At 35.2% G+C, this 9692-nt stretch overlaps 1 long non-coding RNA gene across 1 annotated transcript; it reads right to left on the bottom strand.

The window, feature by feature from the left end:
* Positions 1-3574: 3574 nt before the first annotated feature.
* LOC114544734 lies at positions 3575-5311 on the bottom strand. The gene is made up of 4 exons (XR_003690539.1): positions 5236-5311; positions 4755-4815; positions 4233-4337; positions 3575-4136 (listed from the first exon to the last, which is right to left on the bottom strand). It is a non-coding gene; the product is annotated as an uncharacterized LOC114544734 (long non-coding RNA).
* Between the last annotated feature and the right edge of the window lie 4381 nt (positions 5312-9692).

Genomic DNA, 9692 nt, shown 5'->3' on the forward strand with positions numbered 1-9692 from the left:
GAACCTTTCCCATGCAGGATTCGAACCTACCCTTACAACCTGATAGGCCGAAGCCTTAACTACTGGGCTACCTCAATAACATAAATAATAAGGCTGCTATCAACAACCAATCCTACGGCCCAGTGGTTAAGGCTTCGGCCTACCAGGTTTTAAAGGTAGGTTCGAATCCTGCATGGGAAAGGTTCGATTTTTCCCACCGAGATTACTATTTAATTTAAAATTCATCGAAAAGGATTAGGTCAAATAGAGAACAATAGCTTTCGACAAATGACGCGGTGGCCTAGTGGTTAAGACGTTCGTCTCTCAATCCGAGGACAAACGTTTCAACTCCTGGCAGTGCAACAAAATTAGCCTGGAAAATCTCGGTGTGATTTGGAATGTGTAAAACAGTGAAAAGACTTCTCGGACTTTGTGAAAGACTGTAAATTGAAAAAAAATTTGAAATAAAAAAAAAAATTATCGCGTTCAAAAGTGCCTGAAAATTAAAAGAAAAGCACAAGTAAAAAAAGTTTTAAAAACACGTGTCTTCTAAAAAGCCTGAAGATGAAGAAAGTCAGACGGAAAAAATCAAATAATTTCCCGCTTTTAAAAAACTCATGTTTACTTACCTTAATTTTTTTTCACGAAAATTTGACAGGGTGATTTTTTGAAATTCTCTTAGATTTTTTTTTTGACGCGGAAGTATTTTGTTTTGGGCTACCTGTGTCAAGCCAGACACAGGTTGCCCAAGACAAACACAGGTAGCCCAAGACAAAATACTTCCGCGTCAAAAAAAATCGAAGAGAATTTCAAAAAAGTGAAAAAAAGTAAATTTTTTCTGTCTCGAGAAAATCACCCTGTCAAATTTTCGTGAAAAAAAATTAAGGTAAGTAAACATGAGTTTTTTAAAAGCGGGAAATTTTTTAATTTTTTTTCCGACTTTTAATTTTCAGTCTTTTTAGAAGACACATGTTTTTAAAATTTTTTTGCTCGTGCTTTTTTTTCAATTTTCAAGTACTTTTGAACGCGAGAAATTTTTTTCAAATTTTTTTAATTTACAGGAGAAAGGCCGAGAAGTCTTTTAACTAATTTAAACATTCCAAATCACACCGAAATTTTTCTGGCTAATTTTCTTGCGTTGCCAGGAGTTGAAACGTCTGTTCTCGGATTGAGAGACGAACGTCTTAACCACAAGACCACCGCATCATATGTCGAAGGCTATTGTTCTTTATTGGACTAAATCCTTTTCGACGAATTTTAAATTAAATAGTAATTTCGGGTGGAAAAATCGAACTTTTCCCATGCAGGATTCGAACCTACGCTAACAAACTGGCAGATCGCAACCTTAACCACTCGACCACCGGATCGTACGTTGATATCAACCTTTTATTATTATTTTATTATATGTATTATTCTGTATAACTGTTTTAAAGCTTTTAAAGGCTTTGTAGTTAGTATACTATGACATCGCTCAATGAGGTGATTGTGGGACGACTTTATCAATGTTCGAAAAACGAACCAAATATGCTCAAAAACCAAAGAGTTTAGTCTTAGGAAACATTTGAAGCCATTCTCAGCATGTTGTCACATTTTTAGAAAATTTTCGAAAATCGTCAAATTCGGCCAAAAGGCTACCTCATAACATTTCGCCAAAACCAAATACAATACATGCTAAAAACCAAAGAGATGAGTCCTAATCAATATTTAAAGCTATTTTGAGGACATTAAAAAATTCCTCAATTACGAACAAAATGATAAGGTTTAAGGCAACCTTAAGAAAAATTGCAATTTTTCAAAATATCGAAATACAGTTTAAACTACATCGAAATGGTTTGAAACTAAGTGTACGTACATTCTTTCAGGAAAACGAAAAACAATACAACAGTACCGATTATACTACGCGAAATATTCTGCATCTTTGTTAGTGTGATTTACCACCCAGCCCCACTAGCAGATAATAAATACCCTGCAAGTTTATTTCATTTATCGGCCGTCGATACTATTATTAGTCCATTCGACTGCAGGAAGTATATTTGATGTATACTAACCAGCCCAATAATTTCATTGAATTAACTTTTCGAGAAACCTTGAGAAATATTTGCCATTCGGAAGTCATTGAACTGGAGTAACCTTTCTGCCTACCTGCAAGGTCCCTGCTCTTCATTGTTTTTATGAAGGAATGCAATTCTACTCGGTTTTGAAGCATTTGGAGGTATTTTGAACCTAATTTTGAAATTTTGAAAGACTGACGAAAATTACGATTTTTCCTTTGGTCCCCCGTTGCCGACTTTTCTGAAATTTGTGAAAGTATGATTTTATGTGTTCAAATGGATTGATTTCATTAAGGAATGTAATTCTACTCAGTTTTAAAGCATTTCGAGGTATTTGGAACCGAATTTTGAAATTTCGAAAAACTGACGAAAATTACGATTTTTCCTTTGGTCCCCCGTTGCCGACTTTTCTGAAATTTTTAAATTTGTGAAAGTATGATTTTATGTGTTGAAATGGATTGTTTTTATGAAGGAATGTAATTCTACTCAGTTTTGAAGCATTTCGAGGTATTTTTAACCGAATTTTTAAATTTCGAAAAACTGACGAAAATTACGATTTTTCCTTTGGTCCCCCGTTGCCGACTTTTCTGAAATTTGTGAAAGTATTATTTTATGTGTTAAATGGATTGTTTTCATGAAGGAATGTAATTTTACTCAGTTTTGAAGCATTTCGAGGTATTTGGAACCGAATTTTAAAATTTCAAAAAATTGACTAAAATCACAATTTTTCCTTTGATACCCCCTCCTTTGATTTTTTTGAAATTCCCAAAGTATGATTTTATCTGTTCAAATATATTCGTGACACCAAAGAATGTAATTGTACTTAGTTTTGATCCATTTCGAGGTATTTGGAACCAAATTTTAAAATTCAAAAAAATTGACTAAAATCACAATTTTTCCTTTGGTCCCCCGTTACCGATTTTTCTGAAATTTATCAAAGTATGATTTTATGTGTTCAAATGTATTCGTTACATCAAAGAATGTAATTGTACTTAGTTATGATCCATTTCGAGGTATTTGGAACCGAATTTTGAAATTTCAAAAATTGACTAAAATCACAATTTTTCTTTGGTCCCCCGTTACCGATTTTTCTGAAATTTATCAAAATATGACAAAGTATGATTTTATGTGTTCAAATGTATTCGTTACATCAAAGAATGTAATTGTACTTAGTTTTGAACTATTTCGAGGTATTTGGAACAGAATTTCGAAAGTTCAAAACTTTGACGAAAATCACGATTTTTCTTAGGTCCCCCGTTGCCGATTTTCCTGAAATTTTGAAAATCGTCAAAGTATGATTTTATTGTTACCGATTTTACAGAAATGTATTGTTTGCACGAAAGAACGGTTTTCTATATTTTTCAGCTATTTCCGGGCATTCTCGGGGAGGGAACTAAAAATTTCGAAAGATTGCGTTTTTTCCTTTGAGTTCCCGTTACACATTCTGCTGAATTTTTTGATTATGTCATTTTAGCTGTTGAAATAAAAATATATTGTTTCCACGAAAGAATAAATAAAAAAAGCTTACGACGTTATGACACTAAAGGTTGCATCATATTTATTGAAGTCCGTAATGTACAAATTCTTTTGAATATTTTTAAAATATGATGACCGTCAGAATGTCTAACACGATTTCTGGTCCGGTATACATCGAAAATGTATATGAAATCGAGTTACTTTCTAAAAAATGTGGGGAACTTAATCAATTGCCCCGTCCTATCCTTATGAGCAGAACCGATGCGCAGAACGGACTGTGCCTCATCTTCAATCTTACGTATAATTATTAGAAGTTGGTTTTGGCCTGAACGATGTATTGGCACAGTCGGATTAAAAGTAAATTAAACAATCTCAAAATGTTTACTGTTTTTGAAGGATTACAGGTTTATCGTAAGTATGTATTCGATGAAGATCCTCCTGGATTGCGGCCTGGTTCCTGAGGCTACAACATTATTTTGTTATGAAGTATAAAGTTCTTCTTTTCTTCACCGGCGTTTCTAAACAAAAGCTCTTGTTGGACTGAATTGTATACCTCGAACAATATCGAGCCTATTTTATTGCTGTGGTATGTGACCTGCACACTTCGCCAGAACGTAAGCGTCATCCCAACTAAATGAAATTAGGTAGCATTTTATTTTTAGGTAGCATGAACGATTTGAACGATTAAACAATTTATATTCTTTTTAAAACATTATTTTCAAATACCTTGGTGATTTTTCTATGCATGCAGTTATGCTCAGACACCAGACCAGCTGGCATTTCTCTTCACGTCCGTAAAATCATTAACAGTGGGTTCAGCCATTTCTGGCGCTGCAATGATTACACAGTAAGAGAAATCACTTCATCATCGCAAACTGTAGATGGTATACGTGTTTGAATTTGAAAGGCACAAAGATATCAAATTCGTATAAACATTGCTGTCTCTAGATTAAAGTGGAAGTCATATCCGATCTCACATCGGTCATGCTCATGAAAATGTAAGGGCCCTATGATGTAAATGAATACCCATGTTTCGCATGTTTCGAACATAAACTCTAATTCATATTCGTTTGGAAGCGTAGTGAACCTAAATGGTGTTAGATATTTAGAAAAACATCATAGCCATTTAAAAAAAAAGTATAGAAGTCCAAAGTGCAAATAACTCGTTTGTTTACATACGGATTCACTTCCACTTTAACCTATATTTCAAGACCCCAGAACTTTACTTTAAGTTACGCGATCACTTACCACGTGAACGAAAACAATTTCAAAATATGATCATGGATCGAACATTGCGCAATTCTGGTTTCTGCAGGAAAGCAAAAGATACAATTTTAGATACTAGTACAAGTCGTGAAAAAACGATCGAATCATTGATGGAGCGATGTTCCTTTTTGTTTCAAGAAAGTTCGAGCGAATATTTTTATTAAATATTTTCGGTATTAAATATGTTCTACATAGTTATGCTCAGACACCAGACAAACTGGTATTTCTCCTCATGTCCGTAAAATCGTCAACAGTGGGTTCAGCCATTTCTGGCGCTGCAACGATTACACAGTAAGAGAAATCATTTCATCATCGCAAAACTGTAGCCAGTGCATTGCTATTTTTGGACAAAATAGATTAACAATACAAATGAACGAATATGACATATAGTTATACATGCCGGTTGACGAAATCATGTCATAATCTCAGTATTGATTTATGTATTAATAATTTTTGAACTAACCTTGCATCTGATGTTGAATGGTTTTTTCAGACGTTTTACTCATCGATTTCGCCACACCAGTTTAAGCACCTTATCCTTATATTTCAATAATCTTTATCCATTTGCAAACCTAAATTCAACAGAGAAAAATTGCTGAGTGTTAGAAATGGAAGAGAGTTACAGTGAAATTAGTTATTCACTGTTAATATATGTTAAGGTTTTTGTCCTTAGCCGCGGGAAATTTGCGCATACGCACAATCTCTATTCAATCCATTAGTTCTACAATCTAGGTTGCATTGGTTACCGCATAGTGGTTTCCGTAATATAAAAGACAGGAACAGTATAAGTACCAGATAATTATTCGTCTGTAATTCCTCCCTTTAACTGCAGCATGCCGATTCTATAACCATCTTTTTTAGCGTGCACATATAGCTTTTGTCTTCGTCTAAGGAAAGAAAAAAATTCAAATGAATTAAGACGATTTGCTGAAATATCTTATATAAGCTTTGTACTAGCTATTGAATAAGTCATATAACGAATACACTTTGACGACTTTTGTAATGTCCAGTTTTGTAATATCGAAAATGTTCTCGCGTTGAACAAAATTTAGAAAATAGCACGAAGCCGGTTCTTATGCAGACAGTCTTGCTGCCAACTTGGTTGATTGTTTTTTAAAACATGTTTACAAAAAATTCCTATCATCATTGCTGTTTTAACAGGCAAGCAACTCAAACTTTGTAGAATCAACCAAGAGCTAAAGATTATGACATAATATAGATTTTAATTGGTTTCTTGCCTAAAATTATGATCTATGTGCAGTTACGTCTACGTTTTCATAATAATAGACCTCATCCAGCTATTATCCATTACAAGTTAGAACAGGAAAGAGCAAAGCTATAACATATGCTATACAGTCACATACCTGCGGCATAGTTAGAAAACTGCCTGCGTGGCAGGCCCTCGTTACCCTCAAAGTCTTTTCAAATCAGACCCCAAATTAAACGAGGGTCTGCCAAGAGCTAGCTTACACATGCTCTATGTTTATAGTAAATATCACTCCCCCACCATGAACTAACCCTATACATCACAGACACTGTTTGAAAAAGCAAAGGTGCACAAGTATACACTACACAGTTCAGTTCTGTAATTCTACTACACATTCCATCGCCCATTTTCTTAGATAAAATAATTCAATTAAGAGAGATTCGTGTAGGTTGTCCAAAGCATGCGAATTTAGTATTGATATATTTTTTGATATACCATAAATCCTCTATTAAACCTTACAATTTTAGCCTGGTTTAGACGCAATGCATAAGCATCCCCATCCATCCCCGAACCCCCCTCTTCCTCCCCCCAAACAAATAGTGCAGACATATTGGCGTGGTTCATAATTTCCAAGCAATAAACCAAGCAAATTGATCCCGCCCCCCACATTACCCCCAACCATATATGCATTTCCCTGCCCTAGTACCAACAAGACCAACTACATGGACCGAGGGTAACCAGTATTACTGAGCAAGCCTTTTGCTAAAACGACAGAGGACTGCTTTGACTGTCAACTAATATATCATGCACCAGTCCTCTCCTACATCTCCGCGGATAGGGGAATATGGACCTGGATGGAACAAAACAACCTTATAAACAATGAAAATTTTAGAAAGTTGATCAGTGATCAAGTATATATAGATCCTTGTTTGTCGCTATAATGCCATTCAATATTGTCACAAATATACTTTCTTCACTTTCAAGTACGAATTGCAGCCGCTTCACCATCGAAAGCGCTTATTTGACACACAATGTTGTATTTGTGGTTTTGGTTTAGGTTAAAGTTTTTACATTTTTATAAAAACCTAAGGAAATGTGCTATATTTTAGGCAATTTAGCTCCTTGATCTTTAGCTTTTAGCTCACTTTGTTGAAATAAAAATAATTATATAGAGAATTCCATTCCGGGTAAGAGAACTAGCTCTCTGAGGCAAGCGAGATCTCGCCAAAGCAAACTACCATGTTATTAAAAGAGAATAATATAGAGTTGCTTTATCAAGACGGACCAGCCCAGTAAAACCTGCTGGTCCATGTAATCGGTTCCCTATATATGACAGAGTTCTATTTTAGCATAGGGTTTCCTTTTTACGATGAGTCATAAGCTAACAACAAAAATGCTGCGTTTGCCCATAACTAGCGCATAATAGAGGATTTAAGGTAGTCTCGCTACTTCAACATATATGATATGTGGCAATTCACGATTCTTTACAGCCTTTATCTTAAAAGTTGCTACATACCTCCCAGAGACGAACATCAATTCCACAATTAAGCTCTATTAATATTCTTGAATGCATTCTTTCGCATAAAAACTTCATCTGCAATAGTTATCTTATTTGTAATGGTTAGTTGCCAACCTATATATTCTTAAATTCAGCAAGTTATCTTGTTTTCCATTCAGCTTGTAAACCTTATGACAAACACCAGAAACAGTATGGACTCGAACCTAATATACAGCGGTGTTTAAAAGAGAAGTTTCTCTAGCTTTCCTTCACATCTTTTTTGTACTTATTCAAGTTTATTGAACACGGTGGTGTAAGCATCCGATGTTGTGTTATGCATTTCACCATTTCTATTGCTTTAGAAACAGAAAACTGATTTCTTGGATTATAAAACTATAATCATATTCTAGAAAGCTAATAACCCTATTAGCCGAACGGACCACAACATGTTCCCAAACGTATGCCAGTAATACTTTCTCTCCAGGTCACCAAATACAAGCTCATACCTCTGTTAACTGTGGTTAGGCCCAAACGTAGATATTAAACACAGACGAACCCCAAATTTGCAAATAGACAGAGTTCGGAATATATATATTCAAGGTTGCAAGTATATGTTTTCTCAGAACCTAAATGACAACGCTGAATACCAAAATATAAGCGTCCGTACCCAATTACTGCGTCCGCATTGCACGACATTTGACAAAACACGTTTAGAAAAACAATGATATAAAAAGCCTATATATTCATTCCACTGACTGTTTTTCGTTTTAACACCATTAAATAAACAACCGGCCGATAAAAATCGACAGTAAATTAAAGGTGCATTACAACACATTAAATATGGTTACACACAATGCAAATATGAACGAGAGTGTTCTTGATTTTGCTCTTATAATTCAGTGCTCTTTCCTTAGTGCTCCGTTTGCGCCCAAGCTCCGAGGTAATTACCCCGTAATAGCTATATTGCAATATTCCTATCCCGTCAAATAAGGGTCGCGCAACTTAGATCCGGGACTTTTGGAAACAAGTCAAACAACGCACCCAACACTAGCCATGAGAGAGACGGTGCAGATGTAGACAGTTTTTTAGACAGATATACTCTATTCACACGCCGTTGTCACCAGTGAATACGTCATATTACATTGAATACGTCATATTGATATCATTGTTGCGAATGTTTTCTTCAGGCACGCTTTTCACCAATAGATACGCATAATCGTTCTTGAGAATCGTTGACTTATGCGCACTTCAGTATTTATTGTAGAAAACGACATTTTCATGCTCAGGAAGCGACCGTGACAGCGTTTCGCAAAACATTTTCTGCTTTTCTAATAGCTAACGCCTGGAATTGGACGGAATGCAATTTATACCACAGACAACTTTTAGATAATGCTTTCTTACAAAAGCAAAGTGCTATAAAGACTAAAAGCAAACTACAGCAAAATCCCATATATATATATATATGAATAGCCCAACTTCTTTGCTATATGTCATGTATTTATAGAATTCTATGAAAAGGCAAATAGGTTGACAAAATCGATAAAGTTAAGAAAGTAAGTTACAAGTAAAACTTGATTACACAAACAGCAGTGTCTCGCACTAATCGTAAAATATACTACTCTCAATACGTTTTAACTAGAACTATTTAAACTGCATCAAATTCCCTACATTATGTTCGGTCAGCTAGAAATTTGAAACTCGTCTTCTATTCGTTCATATAGGAAGTTCTGTAGTGTTCGCTCACCAAGCTATTTACAAATTTACCTCATGTCGTTCGCTAAAATGTTTGCTTTTGAGAATCGCATCATTCATATACTAGCTTTATCGCGAGAATTATTGGCGCGGATTTGACAGATCTATTGTTTTTAAAAGCAAAGCATATATTGTTCAGCGGACTTAACGCGTTCTCAATGCGTTCTCCCAGTCTCAGTAGCGATCACGTGACTTATGATCATTATACCGCGGGCCGGCACGTGAACGATCGCCGCGATCCATTGGCCTACGTTCACGTCCACGATCACCATCTAAATCATATCCCATCATTCCATGGTGTCTCTACATATAAAAATCCGCCAACAAATAGAAATGGATTAATAGAAAATTGGATTAACTACACAGATATAACGGGCATAGAACGATATTCTTTGCAATCGTATTAAATTTACAAATTTACGAGCTTTTTCTATATATACTGCAACAACATTATTGTTATGCC

Source organism: Dendronephthya gigantea, unplaced genomic scaffold (genome assembly GCF_004324835.1).
Source record: "Dendronephthya gigantea isolate DGI-Jeju-01 unplaced genomic scaffold, DenGig_1.0 000925F, whole genome shotgun sequence".
In the NCBI taxonomy this organism is placed as follows: domain Eukaryota; kingdom Metazoa; phylum Cnidaria; class Anthozoa; order Malacalcyonacea; family Nephtheidae; genus Dendronephthya; species Dendronephthya gigantea.